Source organism: Tursiops truncatus, chromosome 14 (assembly GCF_011762595.2).
Source record: "Tursiops truncatus isolate mTurTru1 chromosome 14, mTurTru1.mat.Y, whole genome shotgun sequence".
Lineage (NCBI taxonomy): Eukaryota > Metazoa > Chordata > Mammalia > Artiodactyla > Delphinidae > Tursiops > Tursiops truncatus.
In genome coordinates this window covers 73,603,779-73,621,550 of record NC_047047.1, presented here as the reverse complement: position 1 = coordinate 73,621,550, position 17,772 = coordinate 73,603,779, and the positions used below count along the sequence as shown (strand labels likewise).

The following is a 17,772-nucleotide window of genomic DNA, read 5'->3' as shown; positions in this document are numbered from 1 at the left end:
TTTGATCCCTGGTCTGGGAAGATCCCACATGCCGCGAAGCAACTAAGCTGGTGCACCAAAACTACTGAGCCCACGTGCCACAACTACTGAAGTCCTCGTGCCTAGAGCCCGTGCTCCTCAACAAGAGAACCCACGACAGTGAGAAGCCCACACACCGCAATGAAGAGTAGCCCCTGCTCACCGCAACTAGAGAAAGCCGGTGCACAGCAACGAAGACCCAACACAACCAAATAAATAAATACATTAAAAAAAAAAAAAGGCCCTTTAATCTCGTGTGCTGCTACCTGTATCTCCAATCAAATCTTTTCAATTCTCCTCCTTACCTCCACTTTAAGCTCTGCCATTCTCCCCTATCTGGGTCACTACACATACTAAACCCTCTGGCTAAATGCTACTACTTCACCCATCTCTTGACTAAATTAACTTTTCTAAGTCTTTTTATAGTCAACTTTACCTCTTCTGGAAAGCTTTTCCTGACCCCCTGCAGTGTCTACCTAAGTCCAGAGCACTTTTGCAACACCACCTCCAGTGGCACTTAGTGTACTGCACTGTGTAAACATGAGTTTAATCATCTTCCTCTCCACTGTAAACATAAGCTTATAGTTACAGTAAAACTATAAGAACAGGGATCACTGTACCACTAACATCTAAGGACAATCTGGCACATGATAGGCCTGCAAACCTCAAAAAATGAATGCAAGTTTCTGGTAGTCTAGCTTGATGAAATGATACAACTTAGAATACCCAGAGTAACAAATGGGCTGAAAGTCAGGTAATACTCCATGAGTATCTTCTCAACCAGACTTACCATAAAAATTAACAATTTATCTTTGGCAAGATCCTTGAATACTCCTATTTTTGCCAGTGTAGGAGCCAAATAATTTAGAGATTAAATGAAGGCACCTTTGGATGAAAAGCAATCAATTATATTTCAACTGCAAGGTGGTCTAAGAAAACATCTGTAGGCAAAACCTGGAGCTATCACCTTCTCTAAACTCCAAATCTTAATTCTGTTTATGTTAAATTGGTTTCAAATGACTCAGGTTTTGCCACATAAAGTACAACGTTTTGCATTAAATCATGCTAAAAGTGCTAATACTACATAGATGTTAAATAAATGACCTGGTCACCAAAATGGAAGACACAAGTAGCTCCTTCCTGTATACAATTCTTTGTTGGTATGTAACAAAGTCATACCATAGTCCATATTTTTCTCTACCAACAATGTGCCTCATTTGACTGCTTAGCAAAAGACCTGTACTTAGAGTCAGCCTGCCTCTGCCATTTATTTAGCTTTTTTTAACGTGAGAATGAATAAAACCATCTTATACATTAGTGAAGACTATCTCCTGCTGATCTCTTTCAGAAACAGTGCCTAAAATCAGAGATTACCACCTTGAGATCTAGAACTTGCTACTCTTGACATAAAATGTCCAGTAAAACTGAAACCACAAAGATTTCTCTAAAACTAGTCTCTCTACAAACTTTTTTTCTGGGGGACTAAAGGAAAAAAAGAAAAAAGTTAAACCCCCCCCATACTATTTTTTATGTATTCTGGTGGTTTTATTTTCCTAGGCAGGTATCGAATACGTGGTTTTGTAATGTCACTTTACAGTCAATTTCACCAAATCCCTTCCAGGAAGCAGATTTTTGGAGATTTTTATGGCCCAAATATACATATCACCCTAGGGAGGTGAAAATGGCTGCCTTCTTTTGCTGTACCATTTGCAGTCAAAGTATTCTGACACCCTAACTACCCCTTCTCCCTTCACACTTCTTCCCCCTTTTTGTATTTGGTAGCTACAGTGAAATTCTGGAATATATATATAAGGTGTACACAATCTAGATGTTTTCTAGTACTCTATAATCTTTTCTCGCTCCATAAGAGAATAGTAAGAGAATAAGAAGTGAAAATCTGTGATATGTAAACTGAAAATGGATGGGATTACAGAAGCTATATTTGCAGAGGTGGTATATACTAAAGAAACTATCTTTTTGCCAACATGCGTGAATAACCATCCCTTTTAACTTCTTTTTTTTGAATTTTTGAATTTTATTTATTTATTTATACAGCAGGTTCTTATCCCTTTTTAATTCTTTAATGCACTTTAGAAAAATGAGTCAGGCAAGGGCCAAACACAACTTTTCATTTTAAGAAAAATCAATGAGGGACTTCCCTGGTGGTGCAGTGGTTAAGAATCCGCCTGCCAATGCAGGGGACACGGGTTCGATCCCTGGTCTGGGAAGATCCCACATGCCGTGGAGCAACTAAGGCCCTGCGCCACAATTACTGAGCCTGCGCTCTAAAGCCCGTGTGCCACAACTACGTGCCTAGAGCCCGTGCTCCGCAACAAGAGAAGCCACTGCAATGAGAAGCATGTGCACCACAACGAAGAGTAGCCCCCACTCGCTGCAACTAGAGAAAGCCTGTGCACAGCAACGAAGACCCAATGCAGCCAAAAATAAATAAATAAATACGATAAAATAAAATAAATTTAAAAAGTCAATGAAACAAAACCTTCTGCAATTTCAATAAGAATTAAAATGACCCTCTGTGGGAATTCCCTGGCGGTCCAGTGGTTAGGACTGAGCGCTTTCACTGCTGTGGGCCGGGATTCAATCCCTGGTTGGGGAACTAAGACCCCGCAAGCCTCGCGGCATGGCCAAAAAAAAAAGACTCTTTGGAAGCTGACACTTGTGTTCAATTAGGCAAGCTTTAATTTCTCATTTATAAATAAGCTGGATCTTTTGAGTTACTGAAAGGAAAAGTCACTAGGGAAAAAATATTACTAAGCTTATGTCTCTAAGCATACTGCTACATGAAAATCTGAGAAGAAAAAGCATATGCCATGCACCTACCTATACAATAATTCTATACAATGTATCACTGGCAAAGCATGAAAATAATATTTCTCTGTAAATTCACTTTTCCACTGCAAAAGCAACTTTAAAAAATGTCTTCTATCTATATTGCTAAATATAAAAATCACTATTTAAACATTAGCTTCTAAATGATAGGGTTTGAAGAAACCTTTTTCCCACCACATCAGAATTCAGGAGTGAGAGACATTAGGAGTTAGGCTGATGGTAATCTAAATAGCTCCTTTATTACTGAAAAGCTACACTGGAAAGCATAATCTAAACCTAGAGGAACAGGGCTTCCTAACGCCACACCCCACAATTATCCTAACGCAGTCACAGGTAGCACCGGACAACCATGGTCCTCCTCCAGAAAGGGACAGAGTCTATCCCTGGTGGCCTCCAGAAAAAGCAAAGTGCTTTCTGCAGGGGGCAGGCGCCCAAAGAGAAAGAGGAAAGGGGCTGAGCGTACTTGATCAGTTCCTTCTTACAAACTCATCGAAGGGAAGAGTGAGAAGGTGGGACAATGGGAGCAAGTCAGACTATTTTTATGCTTTCTTAAGAACAGCAAAAAATCTAATATGTCACAAACCAATTTACACTATTATAAGTACAATTATTATCTTAATCACACCTGTCAGTAAAAATGGCCTTAAACTGTGAATGCAAGCTAGACGAAGCCATATGTGGTACAAGCATTCAGATGTCTAAAATATGTATCCACAAGTCTTAAAAACATGAGAAAATACGGAATATTTTCCTATCTTAGAAACACAACGAATTCAAAGGTTGTTAAATTAGAAACTACAAAGAACTTGAGTCCAGGAGATAGAACCAACCTCCACTTAAAATTATGAAGATCCTATCAGTATCTATAAAAAGGGGACCGTCTGGTCACTGAGAAGATTGGTTTTGGATGTCACACCTGGCCCAAATCTCTGATAATTACTTCTGTAAATAGGATAAGTACCTGCACAAGAAAATAAATTATCTTTCAACACCAGAAATGTTTATAGACAAGTATGGAAGGTTTAAGAAACAAAATCCTCATATTCGTATCTGTGTTAAGACTGCATTATTTGGTTTATATACTTGTAATGCCTAAGAAAAACTGGCCTATTTAAAGTGACAACCTTGTAACACCAACTTTAATACGGCAGTAATTAACTTACTTTTAAAAAAGCTGAAATCTTACTAATATCAAAACATCAAAGAACTTTAGACTCAAATTAAGAAAACCATGTGTTAAAATTAAACAGTTTAAACTGTTTGAAGATGTTTAAGCTTGTTAATCGCAAATCTAACTCGAAGATAAGAGACCTGTGCAAATAACAAAAATGAACTTTACAAAAAACTGAACTTTAGAAGTGAGAGCGTGGCATGGACATATATACACTACCAAATGTGAAATAGCTAGCTAGTGGGAAGCAGCCGCATAGCACAGGGAGATCAGCTCGGTGCTTTGTGACCACCTAGAGGGGAGGGATAGGGAGGGTGGGAGGGAGACGCAAGAGGGAGGAGATATGGCGATATATGTATATGTATAGCTGATTCACTTTGTTATACAGCAGAAAGTAACACAACATTGTAAAGCAATTATACTCCAATAAAGATGTTAAAAAAAAAAAGAACCAGGATTCTGAAATATAACTTTAATTTTTTAAAAAATACAGCTTACTTCATACAAAAACCGCCCTCAAGGACACCGAAAGACAATTCTAAAATAACTGAATTTCACCAAAAATTGGACTTTTAAAGACATTCTTGAAATAAGGGAAATGCCAGCAACTATTTAGGACTGTGCAGATAAAGCAAATCATTTTTTAAAAGGATATTAAAAAACTAAGAACAGAAACGTATCCAATTAAAACTATTTATCTTTGTGTTTTTAACCGGATTCCTAGCCAGAAATCCTTAAATCATCCTCCAATGCTCCAGGTCACATGGTGAAGAGTCACCTATTAAACATGAATCCAAGCAGTAAACAAGCTTTTAAAATCCTTAGGTAACACCCTTTATTAAAATTTTCTTGGTATTCAATACCTTTACAAGTATTACATTTCTCTCAAGCATTTAAAAGCCTTTATCTAATAAAGCTTTCCTCAAAAAACTTCACCCCAAAAAATCTGTCACCAGTTTTCTTAAGTTAAAATCTCACAAAGTACTAAAGTCCAGATTTTAACATGATTGTCTTATTACACCTAATACGTCCGCAATTCCCATCCTACCCAAATGTTTAAATATGTGTTACAATGAAAAGCTAAGAAAAATCGGTTTTCCCCTAGCTATGTTCTCATAAGTAACAGTAACTTTTACACGCGTGTTTGGGCATACAACTTTTAACAATTTGTCTTCCCCAAATTTGGCCCAGTTCAGATACAAAACGACTGCTAAAATGTTTTAAGTCCCTAATCTCTTCTTTGGTTTTAATGTACACATTTCCCTAAGTATCGAAATCTGTTCCGATAACAAAAACACAACGTTCCTAACACACCGAACCCAAGTCGCCTTTTCTTTCAAACCCACACCTGTCTACCGGAAGCTTTTCCTGCACACACTCGGGCCCTCGAGAATTCCCACACTTGTTTTCATAAGCCCACGCCTTCCTCTTCGCCCACTTCCAACTCGCACGCTTCTCGGGATCCACCCGGCCTCTCCCCCCCATTCCCGGCCCAAGGGCTGGGCGAGCGGGCGGACAGCTCGGTCTCTAACCCCGAGCGCGCCGAAACCAAAGGAAGAGCCGGGTGGGCCACCCAGCGCCGCGAGGCTGAGGCGCGGGGAGGAAAGGAAGCGGGAAAGCCGAGAGCACCCCCCGCCGGGCCCACACCCCCTTCCGGCACCCCTCCCCCGGCATTGTGCGAGCGGGCCCAAGGCCGCAGCCGTCCCGGGCAGCCCGCAGGCCCCATCCACCCTCCCTCCGGCAGGCGGCCCCCGCCAAGGCCGCCACACAAAGCCCGGGGAGCCAACCCCACGGCGCCAGAGCACGGGGAGAGGGTGCAAGCGCGACTGACTTACGGGGCTGCTGCGGCCGCGCTGCCTCAGCCGGGGACACCGACCGTTGGGCACACGGCGGCGTCGCTCTTGGCCGTCCTCCCCTCCGCCTTCGGTGGTGGCAATATCTTCTTTCTCCACCTACCTCCCTCCCCCCCACCCCACCTCCTCCTTCTCCTCCCCCTCCTCCTCCGAACCACCGAAGTACCGAGGGTGAGACACAGAGACTCACAACAACATGGCTGCCACCGCCGCCTCCCCTCCCCTCCCCCCAGGCCACCGAGCGCGCGCAAGGCACTCCGGGAAATAAGGGAGGGGAGCACTCACCGAGGTGCCGCTCCTCTCAGTGGCTTCCGACGCTTCTCCCGCGCTCCGGGCGCCGGCCGGCGGGAGTTCTGCGCGTGCGCACGCTTTCTGCGCTCGCGCGTTTCGGCCTTCCCTCCCGCGTGTGCTCCCCCGCCCTCACCTTTCGGGCTAGCTGCCGGTTCTGCGCTCGGCAGGGGCGCCAGGCGGGAGTTCGCGCCGGGCTCGGGAGCGCGCTCCGGGGTCTGGAGGCGCAGGCGTGGTGTTTCCGAAGTCGGCTTACGTCTCTGTCTTCCCGCGTGGGGCCTAGTCTTCAGAACTCGTTTACCCTCGGCTTCCTGCCCCGTAGCTCATTGTTCTCCCCCAGCTGCCTGTGCGGGTATCAGCGCCCCCGACCTCGGTGTACTCCTCGCACTTCGCTTTCGTGGTGCTGGCACCCACAAGAGCCGGACAGTAATCCAGGCCTTTAGGTTTCACCCTTACCCTCTCCCCGAAGCAAGACGGTGGAGACACAACTTGGGTGGAAGAGTGAACCCTTTAAGTGGACTGTCATTCTCCTAGTCTTTACTGCATGGGCAGGTGGAGCCGGCTCAGCAGATTGCTGCCCCCTTTCCCCCCCGTGCTTGGCCCGGTAAACACAAAGGAAACTCAGGTGGTTGTCCTACGCCCAAGTGTGTTCTGTTCAATGCTAATAGATGTCCCTGTAAAAAATGTCCTATAATCACGTAAGCATAGGAGACACTGGGATGTAAATATTTTGCCTGCTTTCTCCTTTCCCGCCGTTGAGCTGATAACAGCAAAAGAGTTTATGTACAGTTGCTTAGTCTGGGTAAAAAGAGGTGAACCCATCAGAGGCCCTCCCTGAGAATTCGGAACTGGGACTAAGAGACCCTAATCTCCCCCTAAGAAGTCTCTTAAACCTGGGATCTCTGGGCTGATTGGTCCTACCGTGTGGATAGGAAACCCATGGAGACGAGTGGAGTTGAGAGAGAAGAGGAGAGTTCTGACATTTCTCTTTCCCTTTGTTCCTGGACCTTGTTGGCGGCCTCTTGGGTTGTGAAACAAATGCCTCGATTCAGATAAAATCTGCTTTTTTGCTTCAGCTAGATAAAGAGAGTTTCTGTCACAACCAAGAGTTCTAACTAAAAGCCATGCGTATACCATAGTTATTATTTATTTAGTGCTTATAGTATGCAAGCACTATAGCTTTTTCGTTGTCCCATTTAATATACTCATAAGCAGGGTGCTTCACTAGCATGTGACCTGTGCAGTCCCACAAAGCCTCAAGCTTTAGAAAGAAGCGTTCCTCAATTGGTTTCATGCTTCGTTGTTGCCATCTAGAAAGTCTTAGTCTTTGGAAAAGAGAGGGCCCTCGTTTTCATTTTGTACTGGGCTCCACAAATTATATATAGCCCGTCCTGTCTATGAGGTATTATTGCTGTTTAACAAAAGGCTTCTTTACTACCAGACTGCTTAGCACCCTTAAAATCAAAATATGCTTTGCAAATATCCAAGTGAGGGACATGGTATGCAACATTTCCCAGACAAATTTGACTGTATAAGACTTTTTTCCATGGTAAATCTGTTAGAGGTTTTGTGCTCTGCAGAACACAAATCAAAGCCCAGCCCTTTAGTGATTTGACTGCCTATCTCCAGCTCCTGATTCCCTGTGCATGGTGAGCAGTTTCTTGCTTCTGTGCCTTTAGTATGCTTTGCAATCTGGCCTTGCTCATTAAGCACCTTATGATTATAATTGGCTTCTCTTGTAGATTTACCTGCAAGGAAAGAACAAGTGCCTCAGCTACTATAAATATCAGGTGTGCTTGATATTTAAGGTGGACATTGTAAATGTCATTGACATTGAGGCCTGACAGCCACTTTAATCACCTGGGAGCGCATTAGAAATGCAGAATCTTGGCCCCACTCCAGACTTAATGAATCAAAATCTGCACTTTAACAAGATTCCCAGGCAGTTTCTCTACACAATAATGTTTAAGAAGCATTGGTGATCCAATCACAATAATTCCATCTCACTTAATAGGAACTGTTTCTGGAATGGGTGGGTTATCCATTTTGAGCCAGTGAGACACGAAGATGCCAACTCAGAGCATCTGGCGGGGGGGGGAGCAGGATCCAGTCTCTCCCTCCTTCTGGATGTGAAAAAGACAGCAAGAAAGCATGTTGCCTCAGTTCCTGCTGTCAGGCATCTTATGACGACAAGGGAACCTAGACTGTGGCCAAGTAGCCTACCCAGATTATTCATTCTCCCCTTCTTGAGTAACAAACAGGTCCAGTGGATATTCCCACGGGACAGAGGAGGCATAGGATGGAATGAGTGCCCTAGACCTTCCAGCAACACAAATTGCATCTTAGGAATGTGTCTATACAGCCTGTTGAGACAAGTGGTTCTCAACCAGAGTTGCATATCAGGATCACCCGGGCAACATTTTAAAGATATCAATTTCCAGGCCCCATCCCAGAGATTTTTATTTAATGGGTGTGGGCGGAAGTCTGGACACTGATGTTTTTAAAAAGCTCCTCAGGGCTTCCCTGGTGGCGCAGTGGTTGAGAGTCCACCTGCCGATGCAGGGGGCACGGGTTCGTGCCCCGGTCTGGGAAGATCCCACATGCCGCGGAGCAGCTAGGCCCATGAGCCGTGGCCACTGGGCCTGTGCGTCCGGAGCCTGTGCTCCACAACGGGAGAGGCCACAGCAGTGAGAGGCCCGTGTACGGCAAAAAAAAAAAAAAAAAAAAAAAAAAAAAAAAAGCTCCTCAGTGGTTATACTGTGTAGCCATTGAGAACCACCAGCTTAGACAGATCACATCTTACAGCATAATGCCATTTCAGTATTCCCTTTGCAAATGCCCCCTTTCCATTGGGACAGCTCAAGGAATTTCTTGTAAACTCCTTTTATAACTTTGTCTTTTTTTTTTTTTTTTTTGGCGTTACTTGGGCCTCTCACTGTTGTGGCCTCTCCCGTTGCGGAGCACAGACTCCGGACGCGCAGGCTCAGCAGCCATGGCTCACAGGCCCAGCCGCTCGGCGGCATCTTCCTGGACCGGGGCACGACCCCGTGTCCCCTGCATCGGCAGGTGGACTCTCAACCACTGCACCACCAGGGAAGCCCTAACTTTGTCATTTTTATGAAAATAATTTAAACCTTTATAAAAGCTTCAAGAAATAAAAGCTCATATCATCCCAATTTTAATATCACAGAAATACCACAAATATCCACAGTTGGTGAACACCATTATTAAATAGATAAATACAGATAGAAGGATGGATAGGGAGCTACATAGATAGAGTGTAACAGGAATAGGCTCAATTCGCACAGGCTGTTTTTAAAGTACAGCGTTGAATTTAGTCTTACTTGAATTTGACAAAAGAAGTAAATGAAGGAAATACTCAGATGCATGTTTCTTCACTGCAAGAGAAATTGACTTGTAAAGGGTTTCTCAAAGGTTAAACACAATTATAAAAATCACTAATGGGACAGAGTAACTTTTTCAAACTAAATGCTTCAATATTGGTCAGTACTGAGTTCCCTGCTATGAAAGATAGATCTGCACACTTTCACTTCCTTCTACCTCCTTCCTGTACTTCCTAATTTTTTGCTCATATTATTTTTCACTTTGTCAGGGTTTATAACATTTACATTCTATTTTAATCCATCATTTCCATATTGATTTGTCTTAATTTCAGTATTTAAATGTATTTTTATTTTTTAATTGAAGTATAGTTAATTTACAGTATTGTGTTATTTCTGGTGTACAGCAGATTCAGTTATATATATATATACACATTCTTTTCAGATTCTTTTCCATTATAGTATATTTAAAGATGCTGAATATAGTTCCCTGTGCTATACAGTAGAATCTTGTTGTTTATCTATTTTATATATAGTAGCACATATCTGCTAATCCCAAACTCCTAATTTATCCCTCCCCCACATATTTGTTTCCCCTTTGGTAACCCGTAAGTTTGTTTTCTATATCTGTGAGTCTATTTCTGTTTTGTAAATAAGTTCATTTGTATCTTTTTTTAGATTCCACATATAAGTGATATCATATGATATTTGTCTTTGACTTCACTTAGTATGATAATCTCTAGGTCTATCCATGTTGCTGCAAATGGCATTATTTTATTCTTTTTTATGTTGAGTAATATTCCATTGTATATATGTACCACATCTTCTTTATCCATTCCTCTGTTGATGGACATTTAGGTTGCTTCCATGTCCTGGCTATTGTAAATAGTGCTGCTATGAACATTGCGGTGCATATATCTTTTCGAATTAGAGTTTTCTCCAGATATATGCCCAGGAGTGGGATTGCTGGATCATATGGTAACTCTATTTTTAGTTTTTTGAGGAACCTCCATACTCTTCTCCATAGTGGCTGCCCCAGTTTACATTCCCAGCAACAGTGTAGGTGGGTTCCCTTTTCTCCACACCCTCTCCAGTTAAATGTATTTATTGTTCATTACTTCTTCATTTCTGTCTTCATTTTGATTTGGTTATATGCATTTCGTCACGTATCAGCCTCTACCTGGGTTGCAAACCACCCCCAACTGTCGTTTCCTAGATCCCAATTCTGTGGGTTAGTCAGCTGGGCTGCATTCAGTTGGGGGTTTCAGCTGGTCTCTCCTGGGTTCACCTATGCAACTGCAGTCAGCTGGTGGCTTGGTAGGGAGCCTTGGCTCCCGTCAGGTGGTCAGCCAAGGCCCTTTGTAGCCCCTCCAGCAAGCTTGCTCAGGCCTGTTCACATGGTGGCAAAGTGGGAGACTGGAAGATGCAATGTCCCCTGAGGCCTAGGTTCGGACCTCATACAGTGTCCCATCCATTACAAGTCACTGGCCAAAGCAAATCATAAGACCAGCATGGATTTGACAGAGGAAGACACAGACTTTATCTTTTTTTTTTTTTTTTTTTTTGCGGTACGCGGGCCTCTCACTGCCGTGGCCTCTCCCGTTGCAGAGCACAGGCTCTGGACGCGCAGGCTCAGCAGCCATGGCTCACGGGCCCAGCCGCTCTGCGGCATGTGGGATCTTCCCGGACCGGGGCATGAACCCGCGTCCCCCGCATCGGCAGGCAGACTCTCAACCACTGCGCCACCAGGGAAGCCCCCAGACTTTATCTTTTGATGACAGAAACTTCAAAGTATTTGTGTCCATTTGCAATCTTTCATGATAGCTTCATATTCCCTAAGTTATTTCATGCTTGTAAATGCCTTTCTGTTTTAATTAAACTCAAGCAACAACTATTCTTGGGTCTTGCTGTTTTTCCCCTCAGGACTTTGTGAACATTGCTTTTAGGGAAAAGACTTATGGAAAACCCGAGGCTGATTTGACTTTAACCTATTTTAAGAACTTTTTCTCTACTTTTGAACTTCAGTGTCTTAACCACAATATGTCTCACTGTCAGTCTCTAACAGATTTGCCTGGTATTAAAATATAACCTTGATATTTGGAAATTAAGTGGGGTTTTTTTTATCATTTCAGGGAAAATTTTCTGTTCATACATTTATATACTCATTTCTTGTTACAAATCCAAAATAAGTTATAATTCATGATTCCTGTACTAGCTCTGAATATTTTTTCTCTGACATTTGATAGATTCTTTACTTCAGGGACAATGATTATTCTTATTTGAAACATTTTGTGCAACTACCATTGTAAAGCTAATGTAAAGACACTATTAAAAAGAATTCTTTTTGGCTGCGCTGCACAGCTTGTGGGATCTTAGTTCCCTGACCAGGGATCGAACCCGCACCCCCTGCAGCAGAAGCCGGGAATCTTAACTACTGGACTGCCAGAGAAGTCCCTGGAACTAATTTTTTTGAAGTCATGTTATTAAAGTTTATTATAGCATAAATATTTGCAGAAAATGTGGCTGTTTCTTTTCTTTCTTTTTAAATTCTTTTTCCATGCCTTCATTGTGAATTTTTTCTGCATCTTATTTTTTGTTTAAATGAGTCTCTTTTTAGACAACTTTTTTTTTTTTTTTTTTTCAGTATGCGGGCCTCTCACTGTTGTGGCCTCTCCCGTTGTGGAGCACAGGCTCCAGACACGCAGGCTCAGCGGCCATGGCTCACGGGCCCCGCCGCTCCGCAGCATGTGGAATCTTCCCGGACCGGGGCACAAACCCGTGTCCCCTGCATCGGCAGGCGGACTCTCAACCACTGCACCACCAGGGAAGCCCTCTTTTTAGACAACTTTGCTGGCTTTTATTTTTAAAACAGATTTACAGGCCATGCAGTTTGCCTGTTTAACGTGTACGATTCAGTGTGTTTTAGCATATCCACAGATATGTGCAACCATCAGACAGTCAATTTTAGAATATTTTCATCACTTTAAAAAGAAAACATACCGTAGGCTATCACTCTACTGTCCCTGATACCTCCTAGTTCTGAGCAACAACTAATTCACTTTTTTTCTGTGTAGATAATTTGCCTATTCTGGACATTTTATATAAATGGAATCATATTAGATGTGGGTTTTTGGCGACTGTCTTCTTTCACTTAGCATAATGTTTCAAGGTTCATCTATGGGGTAGCATGTATCAATACTTCATTCCTTTTTATGGCCGAATAATATTCCATTGTACAGATATGCCACATTTTGTTTATCCATTCAACTGATAGACATTTGGGTTGTTTCTACCTTGTGGCTTTTATGAATACACTGCTGTGAACATTTGTGTACAAGTTTTTGTGAGGAGTGTTTTGGTTCTTTGATTATGGTTTCTCTCATAGTGGGTTTGCTGTCTTTTGTGTGACGTATTCCTTCTCCTCCCACCCCACCCCCTCCCCCCTTGTAGTACCTCTGCCTAATGGAAAGGCCCCTTTTATTTTCTTGCTACTCAAGGTCATCCTGGGCAGACCTGGCATGCTTTCTTTTTGCTTTGAGCAACTGCCAGTGAAATCTCTGATAGCGTTCTCACTCATCTGGGACCAATGTGTCTTCCCTTCAAAGCGTTAGTTTGAGTACTGGGTATAGTTTGAAGCCACTTTTCTGTAGGCTGAGGAAACCGTGGTGGGAGAAGGAAAGAGCTCAGTCAGCACTAAGTTGATTTCTTGCTGGATGACCTAGATTCTGGTCACTCAGTAGAGATTCTCTTAAACGTTCTTTGCCAAGGTCCATGACACCCGGTCAAAGGTCTGTTCCATTCCCCTGGGCTTCAGCTTGTTGTGTCAACTAAGAGTGTCCTGCAGGTGGCAAACTATGGTGACTTCCACTTTGCCTCCTGGCTTGCCCTAGCGTAGCAGCTTGGTCTGTTAGCATCCTATCTCACTGCTAAAGTGAAGCAAGAGTCCTGACCAGCCCGTGCAGAGCTGCCATACGCCTCCTTCCCCTTCCAGGACAGAGCCCAATTATTTAAGGAATTGTATATTTGTAGAGGCTTGGTTTATAACAATTTTCCATTTTCAAAATTATGAGGAGAAATTTTTTTTAGATGTTCTTAGTCTGGTGAGTTTCTGTAACATGGAATAATCCCTTGCTCTCAAAGTGAAACATCCAGTCTCAAGTATAGCATTTCTCCAAAGCTTTTATTTCCAATCTCAAAGTGGTTTCTACAGTTTCCTTCTGTGATTTTGGTGGCATTCTAAGAAACACAAGGCTTGAATTCCACTCCCTTGCCCTAAAGCCTGTACAAAATAAAGAACCCCGCTGTTAGCTAAACCTTGACTATCATTGCCCTTCCAAGACAGGCAGTTAAACAACGGGATCTGGATTGTGGTATGTTTTGGGTTGGGGGAACAGGTCTTGGGTAAGCTGTGGTGGCTGTGGGTTTACTTGCTTGTGTTCTCTAAATGTTTGTGCATAAAGCCAGGGCTGCTGTGATCTTATATATTCCATTGCCCCTGAAGGAGAGGCCAAATGAATTTTAGAGGGAGAGCCAGAGGGGTTTCCCTGAATATAAACATGCCTGGATAGGGTGGGTTTTCCCAGCTTTTTATGGTTTCTCAGAGGGAAAATCCTGGCCATTTGGGCGTAGTGGAGAGTAACAACTTCCTTGGCTTGAAATAAGGAAGGTCGGTCCTAGAAACCGGGAGATCTATGACTTTGCCCAATGTCTCTGACCAAGGCAAGGGCCAAACTGGAACAAGAGACTATGCTATCTCAGACACACCGCACTTCCATAATTCCCAGAGTCTGACTTGCATGCCATCGGGGTGCTTTCTGAGGCTGTGAGGTGAGTCAAGGAGTCAAACTATGTTCATAAATTAAAAAATAAATCACCATCAGTCCATAATGTCTAGGAAAATCTACTAGTATCTTCTGCTTTATAGACTGCCAGGGATGGAGATTTTGAAAGTAGATTATATTTTCTCATTTTGTCATTAAACTAGAGATGCATTCCCATGAGAAAAAAATATATATAAAAAATATTATTGGAAACTTCCTAGTAGTGCAGCAGGCTTACTGTGAAATTGTGATTTATACTAAGAAATATATATTTGGTCGTAGGCCCCATTCCTGGCACAGAGCTCCTAAAACCCTTGGAATCTTCTATGTGAAAAGAGAAACAAAAGTGTCTTTTGCTATTCATAACAAGTCTCTTTCAACCACACCTGAATTTACATTAAGAAGGCGACTTTTGGAAAACCTCTAAAGATGGGAACCTGTTGCCAGGGGAACCAATTAATTGGGTAATTAAAAGATTGCGGGCTTCCCTGGTGGCGCAGTGGTTGAGAGTCCGCCTGCCGATGCAGGGGACATGGGTTCGTGTCCCGGTCTGGGAAGATCCCACATGCCGCGGAGCGGCTGGGCCCGTGAGCCATAGCCGCTGAGCCTGCACGTCTGGAGCCTGTGCTCCGCAACGGGAGAGGCCACAACAGTGAGAGGCCCGCGTACCACAAAAAAAAAAAAGATTGGAACTTTCAGTCCCACCCCTTGACCTCCAGCAGAGCAAGGAGGGGCTGGAGATTGAGTTCCATCACCAAGTCCAATGATTTAAACAATCATGTCCACAAATGAAACCTCCAAAAACCCTAAACAACTGGAGTTTGGAGAGCTTCCGGGTTGCTGAACATGTGGGGGTGATGGGAGGATGGCACACGTGGAGACGGCATGGAAACCCTGCGCCCCTTTCCTCGTGTCTTGTCCTATGCGTCTCTGCCATCTGGCTGTTCTGAGTGGTATTCCATTATAATAAACTGGTAATCTAGTAAGTAAACTACTTTCCTGACTTCTGTGAGCCTCTCTAGCAAATTATCAAAACCAAGGAGGTCATTGTGGGAACCTGGGAACCTCTGATTTATAGCCAGTAGGTCAGAAGCACAGGGGACAACCCGGACTTGTGATTGGCATCTGCAGTAGGGGAGGGTGGGCAGGTCTTCCGGGACTGCGGTCTGCTCCAGCCCTGGGTAGATAGCGTCAGAATTGAATTGAATTACAGGACACCCAGTTAATGTCCACAGAGAACTGGAGAATTGCTTGGTGTGGGAACCCGCCCTCCCCCACCCATGACATATTTGGTGACAAGAGGTGAAGTATGGAGAGTAGCAGAGGGAGAAAAGAGTTTTTCTATTAGTTGGTACATGGAGGAATCAAAGAGTTTTTCCTATTCCCTCGCCCTCTGTGTTCATGGTCCCCTGTATGCTGCATGTGTCCAAGGGGCTTTAAGATATCCCTCCCATCGCTGACGCTCACAGAGAGGGCTGATCCCAGAGAGAAAACAGCGTGGCAGGGAAAACAGAACTGCCCTGTTGCACAGTCTTCTCGGGTTAACAAGTAGAGCCAACATTCAGCATTTTATAAAGCATGTTAGAGAGAAGCAAATCCTCCTTTGAAATACAGACATAAGTGAAAACTGAGAATCCTTGGCCATGAATAGTAACAAATGGGTTGAAGGAAGAGGTAAACCTCCTAGAGCAAACTACACCCTGTGGGACAATCTTGTCATGGTCCCCACAAAGCTGGACATGGAGGAAACCTGAGGGGAAGAAACTATTCTCTTGGCCACACCAGTTACAGACTTTCACCAGTTTCTAAGTGAGAAGAAACTGGAGCCAAGATCAGAACCTTCTGCCCAGCATTTATAATTCATTGTCTTTGAGAATTTAGAGTAAACCGATTGTGGTTCTCATTCCAGTGCATGTGCTCTTTGTTCTCAAATAATCCTTTCGGTGTCTACACATAGTCCCACATAAAACCTCAAGATTTTGCTATAGATGATATCAGAGCTGGGAGAATCTTATTGCACTATTCAAGTCAAAAGTCTAGGGCATACATTTGTCAAAACAAGATGAGTAACTGCTCTTTCAGTGCTGCTTTAACCAGATTCTGTCTTAGAGTACCGTATGGTACATGCATCTCGTGATGCACACCTGTAGCGTCACCCTCCACGTGTGCCGTGTGCTAACCTGCATCTGCACCCACATGCCCCGCATCAGTGTCCTGTCTTCACTGTGCCCCTTGTGCACCTACATGCCCATCAACACCTTCGCAGGGTCACCATCGTCAGTGGGCTAAGATTACTAAGTCCAGGTCCTTGGCATGTCCTGATTTTCGTTTCCTTTTCAGAGAAATACAAGATCCCAGGGTGGAAAGCACTTACTCGTGGTAGCTTCCTCTTTGCTCAGATCAACAGTCTGAGTCATCACCGGAGGCATCTTTGACTTTTATCTTTCTCTAATACCACACATGCAATCTACCTGAAAATCCTGTTGGCTCCGCCTTTGAAATATACTCAGATTCCACCCATTTCTGACTCCTTCCACCATAACCGCCGACCACTGTGGTCTAGGCTACCATCATCCCCCAGGTGGATTATTGCAAAGCCTTGTCACCCTACCCCCACCCTTGCCCAGCTCTAGTCTATTCTGCACCCAGCAGCAAGTGTGTCCCTTTTATAACTCAAGTCAGATCATGTCTCTCCTCTGCTCAGAACCCTTTAATAGCTGCCCGTGTCACTTGGAATAAATCCAGAATCTTTACCATGACATTCATGATCTGGCTTCCAGCTATCTCTCAGATCTACTCCTCTTACCCTTACTTAAGCCACACTGGATGCTGGGCTGTTCCTAAAACACATCAGACACTCTTGCTCCAGGGTCTTTGTGTGTGTGTGTTTTTTAAAATAAGTAAATTTTATTTATTTATTTATATTTTGGCTGCGTTGGGTCTTCATTGCTGCGCGCAGGCTTTCTCTAGTCACTCATGTTCTTTGCAGCCATTTTGTATCCTCTTACTCTGATTGAGTTTTCTTCTTGGCACGTAGCACCGTCTCAAGAATTATTTGTTTATTTACGATCGGTCTTCCCATACCAGGATGTAAGCTCCATGAGGGTGGGGACTTTGTTGTGTTCAGTGCCGGACCCCAGCTCCTAGGACAGTGCTTGACACGGAGAAGGCATGTGAGAAATATGTGTGGAGTGAATGAATGAACTCCTTGTGGGAGGTGTCTACTCACACTTGCATGTCTGGGGAAAAAGCTTTTATAGGGATTTCCTCCAGACCCTCTGAAGAGAAGCCGTCAAGGAGGCCGCTGTCTGGCTCTGCTTTCGTCCTCACCGCAGCTGGCACCTGTCCCGGGAAAGTGAGGCTGAGGTGTGGGAGAGCTGGAAAAGTGAGATGCTTATGCCACTTTTTAGGAGTGCAGGCCCCGTGAAATG

General features: G+C 43.8%; 1 protein-coding gene across 9 annotated transcripts in view; it reads right to left on the bottom strand.

The window, feature by feature from the left end:
• The window catches only part of PUM2 (pumilio RNA binding family member 2), a 92,271-nt gene extending 86,268 nt beyond the window's left edge, over positions 1–6,003 (bottom strand). For 8 of the 9 annotated variants that reach the window (XM_033837969.2, XM_033837970.2, XM_019943212.3 and 5 more), the window contains exon 1: positions 5,875–6,003. The gene's annotated coding sequence lies outside the window, so the exon portion shown is untranslated. The remainder of the gene's footprint in view (positions 1–5,874) is intronic. The other variant, XM_033837971.2, reaches the window with a different exon arrangement.
• Between the last annotated feature and the right edge of the window lie 11,769 nt (positions 6,004–17,772).